Source organism: Erinaceus europaeus, chromosome 6 (genome assembly GCF_950295315.1).
Source record: "Erinaceus europaeus chromosome 6, mEriEur2.1, whole genome shotgun sequence".
Classification (NCBI taxonomy): domain Eukaryota; kingdom Metazoa; phylum Chordata; class Mammalia; order Eulipotyphla; family Erinaceidae; genus Erinaceus; species Erinaceus europaeus.
This window is the reverse complement of record NC_080167.1, coordinates 42,118,684-42,140,566: the sequence shown is the minus strand read 5'-3', so window position 1 is coordinate 42,140,566 and position 21,883 is coordinate 42,118,684. Positions and strand designations below refer to the sequence as shown.

Genomic DNA, 21,883 nt, shown 5'->3' with positions numbered 1-21,883 from the left:
CCAGTGTACCCTGGAACTCCACCTCTCCAGAGCCCTGCCCCAGTAGGGAAAGATAGGGATAGGCTGGGAATATGGATCAATCTGTCAATGCTCATCGGAGAAGCAATTACAGAAACCAGACATCCCACCTTCTGCACCCCATAATGACCCTGGGTCCATACTCCCAGAGGGATGAAGAATAGGAAAGCTTCCAATGGAGGGGATGGGATATGGAACTCTGGTGGTGGGAAATGTGTGGAATTTTACCCCTCTTATTCTATTATTTTGTCAATATTTTCTAGTTTATAAATAAAAGAAAAAATATATACAGATGAGGGTTTATATATAAGTACAGAAATGTATAGGTAAGCAGATGACGATTATTTATTTGTTCATTTATTTACTTTGTGCTCATCTCCAAGGTCTCAGCTCTAGGCTGAGTTTTTCAAATAAAAGGGCAAGATAGAGAGGAGAGAAAGGGAGAGAAAACACAGGGCTGAAGCCTCCTGCAATACAGTGGAGCTTAGGCTTGGCCCCGGGTCATGCACATGGTGAAGCAGCACACTATCCATGTGAGCCATTTTGTTGACCCAACTGTGACTATCTTTTTAATTATCTTTACCTCTACTTAGCTGGATGATTTGACCAAACATTTTGTCACTTAGTGCACAGAATATAGGAATACCTTTAGCATCTCTCCAGCTTTTAATGGTTTTTCCAAATATTTATTTTAGATTTTTGATTTTGATTTCTCTGAGAGGGCCAGAGAGAGAGATGAGAGCACTGTTCAGGTCTGGCATACAAGGTTCTGGGCAATCAGAATTTGGACCATGAATATGCCAGTCCTGTGCTATGTCACTGAGTTACCTCGGTGGCCCTCTTAATGTTTTCTTTTTTTAATTGAAGGTCAATTATGTGACACTGTACTAAGTGGGTGATGTGGAGTTAAAGATAAATGATGAAATGGTTCCATGCAAGACAGTTCACCTGGTAGAGCATCTGCCTTGCTAAACATTTGTCCTTGCTTTGAATCCCCAGCACACCACATGAAAAGCACTATGGCATCAGAAGAAATTCTAGTGCTCCTCCCTCTCTCTCTCTCTCTCTCTCTTTCTCTCTCTTTCCCTCTCTCCTCATATTTAACTGAGAAAATCAGCCTAGAGTGATGAAATAGAGAAAGCTCAATGCTCCAGTGACACCTACACAAATATATATTCATAAAAAAAAATAACAGATAGTAAATTGAATAATATGGGGCCTGGGCATTGGTGCACCCGGTTAAATGCACATAGTACTAAGCACAAAAACCTGCACAAGTACCAGGATTTGAGGCCCCACTCCTCACCTGCAAGGGGGATGCTTCACAAGTGGCGAAGCAGATCTGTACGTGTCTATCTCTCTCCCTCTCTACCCCCTCAATCTCTTTCAGTCCTGTTAAAAACAAAATGGAAAGAAAAAAAGTAAATCAAATAATATGTAACTGCCATTTTAAAAATATTTTCTTTATTTATTCCCTTTTGTTGCCCTTGTTGTTTTATTGTTGTAGTTATTATTGTTGTTATTGATGTCATTGTTGTTGGATAGGACAGAGTGAAATGGAGAGAGGAGGGGAAGACAGAGAGGGGGAGAGAAAGATAGACACCTGCAGACCTGCTTCACCGCTTGTGAAGTGACTCCCCTGCAGGTGGGGAGCAGGGACTCGAACCGGGGTCCTTATGCCAGTCCTTACGCTTTGCACCACTGTGCTTAACCTGCTGCGCCACCGCCTGACTCCCTGTTACTACCATTTTTGTATGTCAGAATGAATCGTGGTGATTTCATATGGCTCTACTATGTATATTCAGACAGGTGCACCTATGAAGAAATGATCATTGCCACCATGCATCTGAATGTAAGAAGGTGAGAATAGAAGTTTTCTTTTCTTTTTATTTGTCCCTTTATTAGGGGATTAATGTTTTATATTCAACAGCAAATACAATAGTTTGTTCATGCCTAAGATTTCTCAGTTTTCCACATAACAATACAACCCCCACTAGGTCCTCTGAGATGACAGTCTTCTTTAGGAACTGAGGCTCTCAGCTCCTCCTCTTATGTATGTGCTTGAGGGCATGTTGGCTTGTCTCTCATGCCTGGTCTGCATTAGGTACAGTGTACCTCCCTGTCCAAAACCCCTGCAAGGCCCCTAAGAAGGAGATTGTGTCAAGTGAAGGGGGATCTACAAGTGACCTTGACATCAAGCCAAGGCAAAATGATTAAAGGAAAGAATAAATCCCAGCCCAAGGCATTTAGCTTTATTTTCTCACCCCCAGCCTCTGTAATCTTACAGTACAGTGACTTGCTCTGTAGTGCAATCTCTGTAGAGATTTCCCTCTGCAGAGGGATTTTCCATAGCCCAAATGAATTTTGTATGAAGCATTCTCACTGCTTATTACTGTAACTGAAAGAATTCTTGGTCCACCCTACTATACCTCAGAGGTCTGCAAGAAGAGAAATCTATGTCTTGAAAACCAGATGTCCTGAACAATAGATTGTGTTTAACTTTTTTTCCCAGCAACTCTGTCCACCATATGGGGCCTATTTCAGGTTTTAAAATATATTTCCTGCTCAGCCCAGACTGTCCAGCACGTGAAAGCTTTGGTCTTTTTTATAATTTGCCACCAGGATTATCATTAGAGCTGTGTGACAGCACAACGAAACCACCACTCCCTATGGCCATTTTTTGTTTGTTTGTTTTGTTTCTTTTTTCATTTGACAGGACAGAGAGAAATTGATAGAGGGAGTTAATGAGAGAAAGAAAGAGAGACAGAGAGAAAGAGAGAAAAAGAGAGATCTGCAGCATTGCTTCACTGCTTGTGAAGCTTCCCCACTACATGTGGGGACCAGGGAGCTTGAACCTGGGTCCTTGCAAATGGTAACATATGTGATTGGCTGGGTGTGCCATCATCAGGCCCTGAGAGCTTTGGTCTTTAGCACTTCCCTTCATTCACTTCAACTGGGTGCTCCTAGAAGGCCCACAGTAGAAATTTAGTAAGAGCTTCTGAGTAAATAAATGAATTAACAAATTAATGATTACATAAACAGGTGGTTCCTCAGAGAGTAGGGTCTATCAAGAGCCCTTCCTAAGTTTTAAACTTGGTCTGTTCTTTCAGGCAGACTTAAAGGCACTGAGTAGACCTTCCCAGGAAGCCTAACCCAACATGCAAATTTGTGGTTCAGTGAAATGGACTGCTCCATCTTTCCATCAAAGAAAGCTCTCTCAAAAGGCTGATCTTCTTGATCATGGTCAATGAATTCCTTGAAACTTTTCCAAACTTGTTCATAAGAGGTTACGAAAGCACTTGAAACTGTGACTACGGTCTACAACACAGTTCTCTTTTCCATCTTTCCAAATCATAACTGTATCACATTTCAGAAACCATGAGGTCTCTCAAACACATAAAATAAATGCAAAAAAAAAAAATCTCCCTTCTGAGCAACTGTTGGGAGGATCAGATAAGGCAATTCCTGCAAAAGGGCTTTGTAAAAACTCTGAAGCACAAAACACACATAAGATCTATGCATACATGCACATAAGGATTTTCACACATTAGGCAGGTCTATGAATAATGAGCAGTCATAAGATACTAACATATAAGTCATATAAATTTAATGTTTATGACACCTGCGTATACTTAGAACTTGTGCAGTGGCAGAAGGCCATCTCTGTGCATTACTTCATTTGTCCTAAAGCAGAGTTAAGTATCATAATGATAGTTCCACTCTATAGTCATGGCAAGAGAGACCAAAATAAATCAAATGAGTTTCAGTCCAGGAGGTAGTACATAAAGAACTGGGCTCTCAAGCATGAGGTCCTGGGTTCAATTCCCCCTAGAAGCACCTGTGTTAATCAGAGTGATACTCTGGTTCTCTTTTCTTTTTCTTTTCCTCTATTGCTCATTAATTAATAAGTAAATCTTAATAAAAAAAGAAAAGAAATCAAGTGACTTATCTACGGTCACCCAAATATGGTATCAGTAAATGACACAGAAACAAATTGGAAAACAATTGACCCACAATCTGGAGCTGTTTTCTACTAGACTATGCTGCCACCTAACTGGCAAGGTTAAAAACATCCACATTTCTTACACCAGCAATAGAAAAAGGAATTTCCTTTCACCATCAATGAACCCTGATCCTTGATTTTTTTTTTCCTTCCTTCTTCCTCTCCTGTTGAAGAAAGCTTTTAAAATGTCTATACTCCTTATATTTTGATGCTTTGAATCTCCCTAATAATTGTCAACAACTACCACTCAAACAAGAGAAACAACAAAATAATTAAGTATGCAAATAAATGCTACACTCTGTTTGTTGGTTTACTATGACTTCAAATATAGTTTCCCCTAACAACCAATGCTAATATTCAATTGCTTTAAATATGAGTGTGCACACACCTGCCTCATGCTTGGTCTGCCTCTGGTAGGCATGTCTCTGAGTTTTGTCTTTTCCCTGAATATGGGGTAAGAGTGAGATGAATCTGGCCAACTCTGACTTTCTTGGTTTTCCTTAAAGCCCAGGGTTGGCACGAGGATGCTTGCACTTCCAGGAATTAAAGGTGAGTTGAAGGTAACTGGAAAACTTATGTAAGGATCAAATCCATGACTTTGGCTATAATATTCTGAGCTTCTGTGTTGAATGGCTGAATTAACTGTCTTGGCCTCTGCACCTCTCTCTCTCTCTCTCTCTCTCTCTCTCTCTCTCTCTCTCCCTCCCTCCCCCCCCCCCCGTGTGTGTGTGTGTGTGTGTGTGTGTGTGTGTGTGTGTGTGTGTGTGTCTTTTATTTTTGAGGTCTCTCTTTTGAGACATTGGCCAACTGTGGCTAAATTCAACAGCATCTCAAATGAGAATAAGGAAACTTCAGATGTCATGTCATGTCATGCTATGCTACACTATGCACTTCTAGTATCTTGGACAAGGCTTTTCTTCTATCAATGCTTGGCTTCTCCATTGCCATGGGTAAATTCTCTTAAAAACAGGATTACAGGAGAGTAGATCATGGCCATGTTACACTAGATTTTTCCTCAAAGAAACAAAATATTTGGTAAACGTCAACAGTTAGGCTCGTTATAATTAAGCAAGTACATCATAACGTAAACATAAACTTATTGTCCATAGTCCAACCAATGGTAAGATTAAGTGAAATGCATAGATGCCAAAAGACAGAGCTCAGCGACCACTGAACATTCTGTAATTCATATCTAGGAAAACATTTTTGACTGTTTCCTCTTGATTAGCAAAAAGGTAGTAATTATTTTGCCAAGCACGGAAGATGAAATAACAAAATAACCTCAACAATCATTCTTAATCCCTTTATGCCAAGTCGTGTTCACGGCTGTTTGTCAGGCCTGGCATGTGGCCAGCAGCAGGAAACTTCATGAGAATGCTGAGCAAGAAGTGGCCCAGCAAAATGCCACATTGTCATCCCCTCTCCACCAGGCCCTTACTTAATACTTAATGATGACAGCTGTGAAAGAGTCACCGAGTCAGAAAGTGTGGCAGATGAAAGCTTAATAGCAGAGGTCCTAGAATTCCGAAGAAGTAAATAAAGTGGATCTGGACATGTGGCATTTGCTCAGCTCGTGTTCTACTTCCTGCTATTGACATCCTGAGGTTAATAACTCAAAAGAAAGGGTATACCTATGACTATATTGAGTTGATCTCTTCAGGTCTACTTAAGGACAAAGAACAATAAAGGAAAACATAGGGTGAAACTTTATGGGTGTGATGTATTGCACCAAAGCAAAGGGCTCTGGGAAAGGAGAGAAAAGGAGAGGATGAAAGGACATTGGGGTCCTGTTGTTTCTCCCAGACACTAAATCAAGGGGAGATTAGAGGTCGTGACTATGTATTAAAGACTATACCGAAAACCATTAAACCCTCCTCAATAATTAAAAAAAAAAAAAAAAAAAACCTGCTAGAGAAAGGCCTGTGCAATCACAGAGCCACCCTCCATCTTCAGCTCCTTCTAGTCGCCTCCACTCCACTCCCCCTTCTCTCGGCCTACTTGTAGACCTTACAGAACCTGTGTCTCAGAACGTTCAAGTGTGCAAGGGTGGAGTTCTGTAGATCTTTGAATCCCATTGTCATTCAAATGTCAATCTTCGGCTGCTCCTTGACTCTCCCAGCACCCGGAGATAACATTTTTATTTATGAATGAATGACTGTAGACTCAGTTTTGCACTATTATCTCTCCTCACCCCTGGCAAAAATCCCCAAATTCTTTCTTCCAGTTGATGATACTTTGTGAATTGTATATCTTCTCTCTAAGCTGAAGATGTTTCTTAACTGGATGAGAAAGATACACAAGGGTTGATCTAAGTCCCCCAAAAGTACCCTGATTAAAATACCCAAGGAGGACAGGGGTGAGCACAAGATGTAATTTGGGTAGAGACAGAGATAGAGAGAGGGTAAGGGGAGATATAGAGGTAGAGAGGGAGAGAGAGACACTTGCAACTCTGCTTCACCACTTGTGAAGTTTTCCTCCTGTGGGTGGGGGCTGGGGGCTTGAACCTGGGTACATGTGCATTGTAGCATGTGCGTTCAACCGGATACACCACCACCTTCCCCCTCTGATTTAATCCTATACCCTTAAGGAGCCACAGCAAAGCACATCACCACTACCATCACGACCACTATCACCACCACCACCACTGGGGAAGACCAGCATCTGGGATTCTCAGCCATTGGAAATTTCAGTATTCACCTCATGATAATTTCATCTTGGAGCCATGACTTGGAGCTCAAAAGACAAGCTGAAACTCATGTGCAAACCTTTCCATCAAAATTTAACTCTCACAAGGTAAAGATAGCCCCTTGGAGGGGCAATGGGAATAGTTGGTCCAGTTCCTGAGGGATACATACTGGCAGAATTCTTCCTTTCCAAAGGCTTACTCTTCCTTTATCTTGATGAAATGAAGTGGAATTCACACCTGTATTTGCCAGCCATTCATTATATTGCCTTTGTCCTCCATCAGTGACAAGTGTTGATATTGATTAATTGATTTATTTTTCTCTTGCTGCACCCTATCCGTCATATGCACTTAATAAATATTTGCTGATTTTACCAAGAGCTAGATCTTAAAATGCTGAGGGTTCTCCTAGACATCTGTTTGCGGTCCTCATGACTATTAATATTAAACAGAGAAGCAACAAATTCTCCTCAGGTACATTTTTAGAAGAACTGCATCAGGAGAGAGGGCTGAACTGCTCTTCCCCTGGAACCAGGTGAGATATAACCTGTAATCGTGAGAGACATCTGCTTCCTTAAAAAAAAAAAAAAATCTCCACACACACATATTTTTCAGGGTCTTTGAAGACAGATTTAAAAAAAAAAAAAGGCTGGGGGTAGATAGCATAATGGTTATGCAAGGAGACTCAGGTCTGAGTCTCTGAAGTCACAGCTTCAATCCCCCACCACCATAAGCCAATGCTGGGGGGGGGGGGGGTATTCCACATCAGCGATGTTTTTCTTGTTTTAGGTCCTAATTCTATTAATCAGAAATATCTCTTGGTAACCTCCTGAGCTCCTCTGTCCACTATACCTGCCCCTGAATGCAGTTGTATAAATGTCTAAATGTGACTTTTGCCAGTCAGATGACCTAAGAAGTAAAGCTAAGTAAAAAATGTAGTCTGGTTGTTAAGCACACGTGACGCAGAGCACAAGGACCAGCATAAGGATCCTGGTTCGAGTCCCCGGCTCCCCACCTGCAGGGGAGTCACTTCACAGGCGGTGAAGCAGGTCTGCAGGTGTCTTATCTTTCTCTCCCCTTCTTTGTCTTCCCCTCCTCTCTCCATTTCTCTCTGTCCTATCCAACAACAACGACATCAATAACAACAACAATAACTACAACAATAAAGCAACAAAGGCAACAAAAAGGAATAAATATTTTTTTAAAAAATGTAGTCTGGTCATAGGGCTAATAAGAGCTGCAGTCCACCTTAATTAAGAATTTGGCGGGGGGAGGGGGTAGTATAATGATTATGCAGACACTCTCATGCCCGAAGCTCCAAAGTCTTAGGTTCAATCCCCCCACCTCCTCCACCACCACCACCACAAGCAAGAGCTGAGCAGCGCTATGGCAGAGAGAGACAGAGATAGATAGATAGATAGAGAGAGAGAGAGAGAGAGAGAGAGGGGAGAGAAGGAATTTTGATAAAGAAGTTTAACCACTGCCAATGAACAGTTTGATGGGGTGAGGGTGGGAGAAGAAGATAGTGCAATGGTTATGCAAAAGACTTTCATACCTTAGGTTCTAAAGTCTCAGGTTCTATCCCCCACACCACTATAAGTCAGGGCTGAGCAATACTCTGGTTAAAAATTAATTAGGTTAAGCGCACGTGGTGCAAAGCGCAAGGACCATTGTAAGGATCCCTGTTCGAGCCCCTGGCTCCCCACCTGCAGGGTAGTCGCTTCACAGGCGGTGAAGCAGGTCTGCAGGTGTCTCTCTCTCCCCTTCTCTGTCTTCCCCTCCTCTCTCCATTTCTGTCTGTCCTATCCAACAGCAACGACATCAATAATAACTACAACAATAAAACAACAAAGGCAACGAAAGAGAATAAATAAATAAATATTAAAAATAAATTAATTTTAAAATAAAGAAAAACTAGAAAAAAAAGATTTGATAGAAAGAACTGAGTTTTCATGCATGAGATAAGGCAGGACAAGTGGTTTTCTTAATAAACCCCAAAAGAAAGTAGCCCCTAAAATGACAGGCATAAATACAGACCCTACAGACCCTTACCAGCATTCAGAGGGCAGCTGGTTCTTTGCCAGCTGCCCATCACCTCCCTTGGTGACTATTTCTTGATTTGTCTATTCTAATAAAATGCAGCCTTTTTAAAAATTTTGTTTGCTGTTTGTTGATTTATTTCTATAACTCTGTCCATCCTGGTCCTCTGGGAGTCTGACTACCATCACCAGTCAAAACTACATCACTGAGCAGACCCCTTGATTCCACACCAAAGCCAGTGCGTAATTTGAAAGAAATACCCTGAAATGTGCAGAATTTTTAAAAGATGAGACTGTATCATTAGAACAAGATGGTCAAATACTTAACTCTGGTAGTGGGAACTGTATGGAAAAATTTCCCTGTTTTCATACCCCTATTATCTTACAACCTTGTTAATCATTATTAAATCACTAATTTTAAAAAAATGGGTAGAACTAGGGGTAATACACTAAGTGAAGGAAAAGGTGAAAGACAACTACTGAGTGGTTTCATTCATATATGGGGTATAGAAGGTTAAAATATGGACTTAGGAAGTTAGGAAGAAAAAAAAAGCAACCAGACTGTCTCTGACTTTGTGAAAATTACGGTAAGTTATGAAAGGGATGTGTGCTCAGAAATTCTGCTGGTAGGTAGAGTGAAATATTGGGGAAATGAACTTTATTGTAGACAGAAGACACAACTCCAAGTGCTTTGATAACCAAATCAGGAACAAATTTAGAAAAGTTGCAAGAAATTCACTGGCCAAGACCAAGATCAGCCTTTTGAGAGAACTCTCTTGAAGGAAAGATGAAGCAGTTCCTTTCACTGAATCACGAATTTGCAGGTTGGCTTAGGCTTCCTAAGGAGGTCTATTCAGTGCCTTTGAATCGGCCTGAAAATGCTGCCTGAATTTGTAACTGAAGAGGGCTCTCACAGGCCGCAGTCCCTAAGGAAACACCTGTTCATGGAATCACATACATATATAGATGTGAAACTATACCCCTGAAATCTCACAAGTCTGTAAACCAGTGTTAAATGACTAATAATGAGAAATTGTAGTTAAGAGGGGGAAAAAAAAGAAAGAAAAATATACAGAGAGGAATTAGCCACAGGCATGGGAATCTTGTGACAATTAAGGGAACCAAGTCCCTGGGGATGGCTAGCTGGAGGCACTCTGGGGCTTTATCCTTTTCCTCCTCATTCAGTTGGTGACTGACATTGTCCAGATATTCCTGGGTTCATTCTTCTCCATCCTCATCCTCTTTTCAAATCAAAGCAAGCCCCTTCATTTCCCAAGGGGATATTTAAGTGATTAGGCTGTTTTTCTCAGCAGTACCCCAAACAAACAGTGTCTTCAACCCACCCCCAACCCCTTCTGGCTCTGGCCTCACACTTAGAATAAACAGATCAATCAAGCCTGAGGGGTTGAAAAACCCTGTGACAATGAGCCCCTCAGACCACCATCCAGATTAAAAAAACAAACAAACAAACAAAAAACCCTAATCCTATTATTTGTAAACTAGACTTTTTAGAATGTCTAGGGAAGTTAGTTTAATTTCTTCTCCAGATAATAGTTGTTGCCACCAGGATTATCACTGGAGCTCAGTATCTCTAAGACTCCACCACTCCTGGTGGCTTTCTTTTTTTCTTTTAGAGGATGAGTGACAGAGAGATAGGCAGAGAGAAGAAGAGACACCTGCACTCCACTGTTTGTGAAACTTCTCCCTCAGCAGATGGGGGAAGATTGAACCCAGGCTGTCAAGTGTGATCATGTGTATGTGCTGCCAGGTGAGTCACCATCACCCCACCCCCACATAAGAAAATTAAGGCCTCGCCTTTAAGCTTTTTCAGGAATAAAGAATTGAAAACAGTAAGGCCATTTTGAAACAGATTTATTCTCCTGCTTGTTGAGCAATACAGCGCATGACAGCACGGTAGCAAAATTCCAGTCAGGGAATACAGAAAATCCAAACTACCCCCTGGAAAGTTGAAGTCATATATCACAGCAGCGTAACAGATCCAATATACAGCCCTGATGAGGGCATCCATCACCAGGCCTCCAGAGCCCCTCCTCCTCCACTACCACCAGGGCCAGAGCTCTTAACGGAAACATGCTAGAAACAAGTGCAGCACAGGTCACCTTGTCCCACTGAAGGTGATCATAGGGGTCCTTGGGTCTACTTTGGTGTGGAGATCACACTTTTATTCACACATAAGCATCACAGCAATTTGCAGCAATTACAGCCTATCAACATGGTAAAACCCAAGCCGACAGCCACAGTGCTGGGTTGCTAGATATTTTTCAAGGAGGCGAAAGAGATAAATGAGTTGTCATTTAATAAGTGCAGAAGGTAGGAAGCAGTTTAATGTTACTTTTACAGCAGACTCCCTCCAAGGGAAGAAAAAAAAAAAAAAAGAACCAGAGAGGTTGATGATGAATCAAAATCTCGAGAAAAGGAAGGGGCTGGAGGGGGTGGGGGAGAAGGAAGCAGGGTTTCCGTTGAGCCGAAATGAATCTTGTTTGGGGAATAATTTTTCCTAAATAAGAAGCCAGGGAGCCACAATGAGCCCCATCTCAGTGATATTCCTTCCAGTGCAATCACACACTAGCTCGGTAACAAGGAATGGGAGACACTCTAGTTAGCAGACACCGTACTATTATATAGTCCCTAGTCGTGTTTGGAGTGGTATTCTGTTTGAATTTGTGGCATTAATGATATATACCATGCTGGGAATCTAATTAAAAATATGTTTTCCTTAGAGAGAGAATATGAGATACTCACTAGCATATTCAGTGTTAGGAACTGTACTCAGCAACCCCAGGTATGCAAGTCCTATCCTCTTCCACTGTGCCATCACCCTTGCCACTATAATCTAATTTTATTTATTTGTTTGTTTGTTTATGCATTGCCTCCAGGGTTATCACTGGGGCTCGGTGCCTACACTATGAATCCACTGCTCCCAGAGGCTATTTTTTCCCATTTTTGTTGCCCTTGTTGTTGTTGTTGGATAGGACAGAGAGAAATCAAGAGAGGAGGGGAAGACAGAGGACAGAGATGGGGAGAGAAAGACAGACACCTGCAGACCTGCCTCATAGCTTGTGAAGTGACCCCCCCTGCAGGTGGGGAGCCGGGGGCTCTAACGGGGATCCCTATGGCCATCCCTGCGCCCCGCACTGTGTGTGCCCAAATTGCTGTGCTACGGCCTGAAACCCTATTTTTATTTTTATTGTCACCAAGGGTATCACTGGGGCTCAGTGCCTGCACAGCTCTACCAATTCCAGTGACCTTTTTCTTTCTCTCTCTCTTTCTTTCTTTCTTTCTTTCTTTTTTTGATAGGACTGAGATAAATTGAAGGGGAGGGGAAGAGAGAAATGGAAAGAAAAAGAGAGAGAAAGAGATAGCACTGTAGCACTGCTTCATTGTTCGTGAGGCTTTCCTCCCTAAATGTGTGGACCAGGGGCTTGAACTGGGATCATGGTGCATGGTAACATGTGCTCTCAAGTAGGTATACCTGACCCCCTAAATTTTTTATTATGGTAAAAAATAAAATAGATGGGAGGGGAAATCACATAGTGATTATTCAGAAAGAATTTCAAGCCTGAGACTTTGAGGCCCAGGTTCAGTCCCCCCAGACCACCATAAGCCAGAGCTGAGCAGTGCTTGGGTGTTAAATACATACATACATACATACATACATACACACACCTGCAAAATAGCTCACCTGAGTGGTGTGCTGCTTCACCATGTAGGCAACTCAGGTTCAGTCCAGCCTCCATTGCATTGAGGGAAGCTTCAGTGCTGTGGTTTCTTTTATTCTCTCTCTCTCTCTCTCTCCTCTCTCTCTCTCCCCATCTCTCCATATATATATTTGAGCTAGGTTCTAATCCTGACTCTGAAACTGCTTAAGCACAGGAAATTGAGAAATCTTATAATCATTCAAGAGACCCACTTTCTTCTCATAAGTGGGGAGCAATGTTTATGGCCAAACACTCCCCTCCTTGACCTTAAAAGTTGCTATAAGTTTTCAAACAAAATAAGGAAACTGTATATGGAAAGATTACACAGGGTACTACCACAACTGCTAGTGACAGTGTCCTAAGCGAGTTGAGAAATGAATTAGAAATGTTGTGATCTCTCCTCTTCTCAAAAAAAAAAAGGGGGGGGTTGGGGGGGGAAAGACTTCTCTATGCAGATTAAAATCTCATTTTGTGGCTTGAATAATTTCAGAGTGTTTTTCTTTTTCTTTTTTGAAAGCTCATGTGAAAGTTGATTATCACATGCAGGCTTAGATAATTTCCCCAGAGAGTGAAGCAAATTAAAAAATATATATTTCTTTTAACTTCAACAAGCTGACATGGGTTGTCAGTGGCATCCTTGGTACAAGTTCCATCATGTAGTTTTCATCACCTGGTGGGAAGGGTGGGGCCAGAAGTGACAACCCAGGGAGTGACCATTCTCACAGCCCTCTCTACGGTATAGACCAAGACAGGCAGTCAGAGACTGGACTCTTCACAACTGAATATGTGTTCTCTCTACTCTCTGACCCTAGAAGGCTGTAGACTCCTGTAACTGTAACCATCTCCTATTGGGTTTACCTGATTTTGATTTTTTTTTTCCTCCAGGGATATCACTGAACCTTAGTGGCTACACTAGGAATCCACTGCTCCTAGAGGCCAGTTTTTCCATTGTTGTTACTACTGCTGTTATTATTGTTGCTACTGTTGTTGTTGGATAGGACAGAGAGAAATTGAAAGGAGAAGGTGAGATAGAGAGGGAGAGAGAAGGATAGACACCTGCAGACCTACTTTACTGCTTGTGAAGCAACCCCCCCGCCAAAGGTAGGGAGCCAGCGGCTCGAATCAGGATCCTTACGCTTGTCCTTGAGCTTTGCATGATTTTGCTTTTCACAGTGATTTCCAGATGAAGTAGGCAAGCCTACCCCCCCCCCCCAAAGAGTAGACAGGAAGCTATTTCAGAGGAGGATATATAAGCACAAGGGTGGCCTAAATTTTCCACAACAATTTCATTACACACAGACCTATATGCTGATGGCTACCCTCCCCTCCACCTGCCACAGTGTCCTGAGATGCTTAGGCCTTTGGAAAAACACTGCTCACAGGTCACATGCATTCATTCTGAGCTGAGGTTAGGATCACTATCAACGGGTAAGGTAGAAGAAAAATCCAGGCAGTAAGGCTAACTACCAAAACACGGAAGAGCAAGTCTGCTGGCGTCTGTCTCCCCCATGCAGGTAGAGGCTTGAATCTGGGTCCTTGTATATGGTAACACATGCACTCTACCAGGTGTGCCACTGACCAACCCCAAGTGTTTTCTATTTTACATGACAGAGCGGAAGAGGGAGAGAAACTGAGCAGAACATAGCCCCACCAGTTCTTACACAGTGTCCCGGATGCAACCAGGCCCCCATACATTTAAGACATGCCCTCAACTGCTGAGTCACCTCCCTTGAGTGTTCAAGTTCCTTTTTGAATGAGACAAGCCTATATGTAAATAGGATATACAAGCCTGTGAATATGCAAACATCCTCGTACAGATGATTCCCCAAAATCTGCATTTTGATAGCTAAAACGTATCATATTCACCCTGTCCAAAATGCTCTAGATGTCACCAAATTTTAGTGTTTCAAAGACAAGATCACAAGGCCTCCTCCTTCATCTTTCTAGAATTTCAGGAATGTAGTGAAGAATGCAGCTGTCCTTCTCTTCCCCAAAGACTGATAATGTAGACTGGCTTAGGGAACAGCCCAGGAGGTGGTACAAGGGCAGAGTGCCAGACTTGCATGGGGTCCTGAGTTTGATCTTTAATGCCACGTATGTCAAAGTAATGCTGTTTGCCAACTTCTCTCTTTCCTGTTAATTTTATTTTTGGATAGAAACTAATTGAGAGGGAAGAGGAAGCTAGAAAAAAGAGAGACACAGAGAGACACCTGCAGCACTGCTTCATCACTTGTGAAACTTCCCCCTTGTAGGTGGAGACCAGGGGCTTGAACTGGGGTCCTTCTGCACGGTAATGAAAGCGCTCAACAAGATGTTCAGTCAGGTATGGCACAACCTGGACTCTTAATAGCTCTCTTTAATAAATAAATTTGCTTCAAAAAATGTAAAGATAAAATGACTTAGGGATAGTGGACTTGGGGAAGGTGGACTGAATAATGGAAGCAAGGTAAGTCAACAGTTTTAAAGCAGACACACATCAAGAGTTAACAACTGACATCAACATTTGATTGAAAGATTAACCAGGAAGTCGGGTGGTAGCGCAGCAGGTTAAGTACAGGTAGCGCAAAGCGCAAGGACTGGTATAAGGATCCCAGTTCGAACCCCTGGCTCCTCACCTGCAGGAGCGTCGCTCCACAAGCGGTAAAGCAGGTCTGCAGGTGTCTAGCTTTCTCTCCCCCTCTCTTTCTTCCCCTCCTCTCTCTAATTCTCTCTGTCCTATCCAACAACAACGATAACTGCAACAATGGGGGAAAAAAGGGCAGCAAAAAAAAAAAAAAAAGAAAAAAAGAACTAAAAAACAAAAAAAGAAGAAAGATTAACCAGTTGAAGATTACTAGAAAGTCATCCTTACTTCTGAGGAAGGTAAAAGGAAATGGGGTTTGGGAGGAGATGGAAAGATTTAACTAAGTGTCTCTGAAATGTTCTTTCATTAAAAAGAGAAAAACTCAGGGCCAGGTGGTGATGCTCCTAGTTGAACACACATGGTACAATGCCCAAGGACCAGGGTTCGAGTCCCCCGTCCCCACCTGCAGAGGGAAAGCTTTACAAGTGGTGAAACAGGGCTTCAGATATCTCTGTGTCACTCTCCCTCTCAGTCTCCTCCTTCCCTCTGGATTTCTGGCTGTATCTGACTAATAAATAAGGATATTAAAAAAAATAAAAAGGGGCCAGGTGGTGGCGCACATGGTTAAGCATACACATTACAGTGTGCAAGGACTCAGATTCAAGCCCCTTGCCCCCAGCTGCAGAAAGCTTGACACATGGTGAAGCAGTGCCGCAGGTATCTCTCTGTATCTCTCCTTCTCTATCACCCCCACCCACTCAATTTCTTTCAGTCTCTTCCCAATAATTAATAAATAAAAATATTTCAAAAATAAAATAATAAAAGAAACTGTATAAAAAAAGAGAAAAACTCACAAGCTGGAGCTTGAACAAAACTAACACTCGGTAAACACAGGTTGTGGGTTTGTTTATTACATCATTCTCTGTGTATGTCTATATATTTGGAATATTTTTAGTCTGATAAATATCTTGACTCAAAGAATTCTATTTTTAAACCAAGATCCCCAGAGGAAAGAGGGCTTTAAACAGAGCTTGAATGGATATCAGGGGCTTATCGTCCAGGACCAAGAATCTCCGGGGCATACTCATTAGCAGAGGAGCTGAGAAATGGAAAGAACACTAATTTATTTGCCAGATTACAACTCCTTCTTGCTGAAATGGATTTAAGTGTTTTCACAGTGCTTCTGGCAACCTATTCCCTCTTTGTCATGGTCCCACACACAAGATAGTTTTGTTTATGACTATGAAATGCTGCCAATCACTTCAGTGACAACTGTACCCAGAAAAAGTACATTACCTCATTCAACTACTGAGTGCAGACGATAAGAGATCTTCAGAGTGCTGCTAAAAGTTAATTGACACTAATTTGAACAGTTACCACGGTTACAGATAATAATAATGCCCTGTGCAGTTAAGAGTTTTCAGAGTTTCCAAAAATGTCTTAATGTTTGAGCCTGCATTGTTCTTGACAGTAGTGGGTAAAGACAGGGTCATATCCAGGATCACTTCTATTAATTTCACAATCCGTTCATTCTATCAAGTAATGAAAATGTATCAGAGACCAGCCAGATAAGATTCGGAGTTAGTTGCTCTGAGAGATGATACTAACAAACAAGCACATGCCCCTCGTCTTAAAGATTTCTCAATCAGATGTTGATAATACACTGAATATAAAATTACACATAGCACAAGGCAGACTAAGCTAAGGGCTCTCAGGGTGGGTGGGTGATTGGAGGATATCTATGCCTGGAACAAAAGATGCCTCCCTCCTACTTGACAAATTACAGAATTTCAATAACTAATGCAATTTACAAGTATACAGACAAGAAAGAAAAGTATACTGTGAAAGTCAAGCCATGGAGTTTGAACTTTAGAAACCAGTAGATAAATTTTATCATAAAAACATACATTTATAATAGCTTCGCTCATTTAAAAACAGCTTGATAGGGTCCAGGCAGTGGTGCTTCCAGTAAAGGACACACATTACTGGGCACAAGGACCTGAGTTCAAGCACTTGGTCCTCACCTGCAGGGAGGAAGCTTCACAACCAGTGAAACAGTGCTGCAGCTCTCTCTCTTTCTGTCTCTCTCTATATCTCTCACTGTCTCTCTCTCTCTCCTCTATCTCCCCTTCCCTCTCAATTTCTTTCTGTCTCTATCCTAAATTAGAAAATAAATATTTTTTAAAAACAACTTGGTTAAGATATAATTCACTTACCACACAATTCTCCCATTTACATTCTCCTGGTACAAGTCTTGTATTTTTAGAATATTTAGTGGAATGTGAAAACACCACCATTCATCAGGTGCCGCACATCTGAACTGTTTGTAACTTTTGGCTATTATGAATACTACTGCTAGAAACACTTCTGTACAACTTTTGTGTGAATATATCTTTTTCATGGCTCTAGGGTAAATATAAGGTGTGGAACTCTGAGGCCACATGGTAGCTCTCTAACTTGTTGAGACTCTATTGAACTGTTTTCCATGCTTGCTGCAGCATTTTATAATCCCACAGCAATAGATGAGGATTCAGTTTCTCCATGTCCTCACCAACAATTTCTAATGTCTGTCTTTTTTTTTTTTTTTTGCCATCCTAGGGGAAATGCATGTCCTCTCATTTTAATTTGCAGGTTCCTGATGTCTAATAACATTGAGCGTTTTTTCTTAAAGGTATCTATACATCTTCCTTGGCAAGGTATCTACTCACATTCCTTATACATTTTTAACTGGTTTGCTTTTATATTACACTTAAGATTTCTTTATAATATTCTGGATACAATTATCTTGTAAGATAAATGATTTGCAAAATTTCCTCCTATCCTGTGAGCTATTTCTCTAGTTTCTTAATGGTATTATTTGAAGCCAATTAAAACAAAATTTTTCATGTAGTTTGCAACTTAACTTATTTCTTCTATCACTTGGGCATTTGGTTTCCCTACATATTTTGAGGAATGGTAGGATGACTAATTGAGTTTATTTTTCACATGGTAATAATTTTATAGTTTTTTTTTTTGCCTCCAGGGTTATCGCTGGAGCTCAGTGTCAGCACTACAAATCCACTATTCCTGGAAGCTACTTTTCCCATTTTGTTGCTCTCGTTGTGGTTGTTATTGTTGTTATAGCTGCTGCTGTTGTTGTTGTTGGACAGGACAGAGAGAAATTGAGAGAAGAGGGGAAGACAGAGAGGAGGAGAGAAAGATAGACACCTGCAGACCTGCTTCACCACTTGCAAAGCGACCCCCACCCCTGCAGGTGGGGAGAAGGAAGCTGGAACCCAGATACTTAAGCCAGTCCTTGTGCTTTGCACCATGTGCACTTAACCCACTATGCTACCGATGTTTTTATAGAGAGGATAGAAACAATATCTAATCCTTTCTCTGGCATGGAGGTATTTACTTATTTATTTATTTACTGCAGTCCAGAGGTTTCAAAACACACACATACTTTTTTCAGAGGGAGAAAGAGGAAAGGAGAGACACCACAGCACTGAAAGTCCACTCAGTGCAATGGAGGCCAGGGGCTTGAGCCTGGGTTACACATATGACAAAGCAGACACACTCCCAGGTGAGCCATTTCACTAATTTGGTGGTAATTTTTCAGTTGGTAGTTTAGAAAACTTTCCACAGTTTGACTTCTAGGTCTACACTTTCTTCCTCCATGATGTGCCCAAATCCAGTGCTGGACACTGGGCAGCATGCTCACGCCATCCTACAACCTCAGCCCTGGGCGAGCTTAATGCAATGGGAAGGAAGCAACCATTTCTATGCAGGACTCTCCAGCAATAATTCTGCTAAACATCAAAGTGACTAGGATCTACATAAAATAATCCCCCAGATGGGATCTAAATCTATCTTCAACTCAACGTCTGCTCATTAAGATTTCAAAAGTGCCCATCACTATTCCAACACCATCTGACAGGAAGGGACTTGTGAGGGAGACTAAAGTCAGCAGAAAAGAGGGAAATGGTATCAAAAAAATAGAAAATACAATGTCCCTGAATAACAGCAATTAATATTAAGTCCATTTGACTAGTTCTATATGCTTTGTATATATCAATTGATTTAAGAAGATCATAGTTTTAATGAGAAAAAGCCAAAGGAGAAAACACTTTCCAAGGTGGAAATATTGTCATCAGCATCAGATTTTTTTGAGGTTACAAAATGGTATAAAAATTGGTAGCCAGAAAGCTGTTGGCCACATCTGATAAAACAGTTTTAAGACAGGACAAAGAATGTAGGATCAAGTGGAAAAGATTGAGAAGTGAGTCAGTTGTGAGGCAGCAGGTGTGACATGTACAGATTTTTTCTTTGAAAAAGTTGGACAGTGGGTCCAATATTATGACAACAATAAGAAAGACTTGCAGGATTGGATGGAGGAAGTTTTTGTTTGTCTGTTTGTTTTTGGTTTTTTTCAACCTGGGCTCATCTGAAAGCTGACAAAGAATCAGAGCAAATTCCCAGAGAAGACAAGAGAGAAAAGAATATTCAGGATCAAAGAGAAGCGTTCAGAAAACATGCTGCTTCTTCCTCAGAGTTAGAGAAGGCAAGTAGTTCTGAGGATTCAAGAGCAGAATCTAAAATAGCAGTTCCACGTGTTTTTTGTTTGTATGTTTTATCATTAGTCAGGCATACCTTACTGAATAAAAATTCCCCTGACTTCCCAACATTTTTGCCATCAACTCTGAATCCTTTTTCTGGTCTAGTGCTACAAAATCTAGCTGAAATACAATCAGATTAGTTTGTTATCAGCAAAGAGACAGTGAAAAACTGGCCGCATCTTATGTGGTTGATTTATACACCTAAAACTGAGATACTTAATTATTTTTCTTAGCACAAGGTGACCCACTATCTGCAAGCACCTCCTACCCTTCCCAGTTGGAAAGATTGTAGACTTGGAAAACTTTCCAACATTCACTTGACACGTGTGGAGTCTGCTGTGTGGTACAGCGGGCACCTGTGTGAGTGTCTTCACAGTCTCACACTCATTCTCCTCACATGCTGTGACACAGCTAAACAGAATGCCATTTCATGACAGAAGAGCAAATAATGACTCTGAAACCTCAGGATGTGCTAAGGATGAAGAGTCCTGCATGGATACAGCACCTTTACCTAAATTTTATCAGCACTAAATCTAAAAGAACAGTTGCCTTTAACTTTATTCTTTATGAAAGGGGATTTTATGTTTTCTTTACTACACTTTCCATTAATATAAGAAGCCACCACAATTGGTTTTTTAAAATATTTATTTATTCCCCTTTGTTGCCCATGTTGTTTTATTGTTGTAGTTAATATTGTTGTCATCATTGTTGGATAGGACAGAGAGAAAGCGGGGGCTGGAAGACAGAAGGGGAGAGAAAGATAGACATCTGCAAACCTGCTTCACTGCTTGTGAAGCGACTCCCCTGCAGATGGAGAGCCGGGGGCTCGAACAGGGATCCCCTTACGCTTTGTGCCACCTATGCTTAACCCACTGCAATACCCACAATTTTTTTTCTGCCTCCAGGGTTTTTGCTGGGGGTTAGTGCCTGCACTACAAATCCACTGCTCCTGAAGGCAATTTTTTCACTTTTGTTGCCCTTGTTTATCATTGTTGTTGGTCAGGACAGAAAGAAATCAAGAGAGGAAGGGAAGATGGGGGGGGGAGCGACCTGCTTCACTATTTGTGAAGCGACCCCCCTGCAGGTGGGGAGCCAGGGGCTCAAACCGGGATCTTCAAGCTAATCCTTGTGCTTTGTACCATGTGTGCTTAAGCCAGTGCACTACTGACCCCCTACAATTGTATATTCTTAAGGCATGCAAGCAATAACTACCCAGAGGCAAACAATTAGCAAATCCAAATTAATTCTGCTAAGATTGCACAAATAAATCATCCAAGCTGATGCATTAAGATCAGCACCAAAACTGAAACAGGATCTTCAAGAATATTTAATCTCACAATTCCTTTTTACAGAGAAGTAAATTCAGATTTAATGGGGTAGATACACTTGCTCAAGGTGACTGAACTTGCTAGAAGCAGAAGAGAGAACAAAACTTCAATCTCTAAATTTATTCCTATTTATTTGTTTTATTTATTTATTTAATCAGAGCACTGCTCAGCTCTGGTTTATGGTGGTACTGGGGATTGAACCTGGGACTTTTGTTGCCTCAGACTTAAAAGTAGTTTGTTTTTTTTTGCGTAACCATTATGCTATCTTCTAGTTCTATTCCATTTCTCATAATCAGCACATAGATAGCTATCCCCCATTCCTAACACCACCTGTTTCCTCAGGTTCTTGAAGAAATCACAATTCCATAATATACTGTGGAAATGCTCAAAATATTTTATTGCTTCCATGACACATAAAGCATGATTAGATCACAGAGTACAAAGCAAACTATTACTTTCCTTGTTGCTGAATTTATGGAGCTGTCATTTCTCAATCTCATAGTCAAATACCAGAATGTCCAATTTATGGCTGAAGAAAACTTGACGCTTCCACATGAATCAGTTCATTTGCATATCCTTGTATTGTCTGGTCAACCTTTATGCTTTAGAAATAACTCCAAAACAAGTACCTCACCAGCCCCCCCCCAACAAGAGATTATTTGGGCCCACAGGATTGGCATCTTTTATGGCATTACAGTACATTTATATTAGGTGTTTCTGACTAGTACTGATAATAACAACATGCTGACAGACATAATCCTGTTGCTATGATCACACATCAACAAATAGGGCCTTGATTGTGATGTAGCAAATGGATTGATGCAGTAGGCTTTGCATAAATCCAAGAAAAGTGACAGAAAAATGATTGCTTGAAGATAAACTGAAGTCACAATAACAGATCAAACCAAATGTGTCATCTTTGGTAAACTTAA

General features: G+C 41.3%; 1 protein-coding gene across 1 annotated transcript in view; it reads right to left on the bottom strand.

Annotated features, from left to right (window-relative positions):
• The window catches only part of KIF26B (kinesin family member 26B), a 566,510-nt gene that overhangs the window by 383,489 nt on the left and 161,138 nt on the right, over positions 1-21,883 (bottom strand). The window lies entirely within an intron of this gene.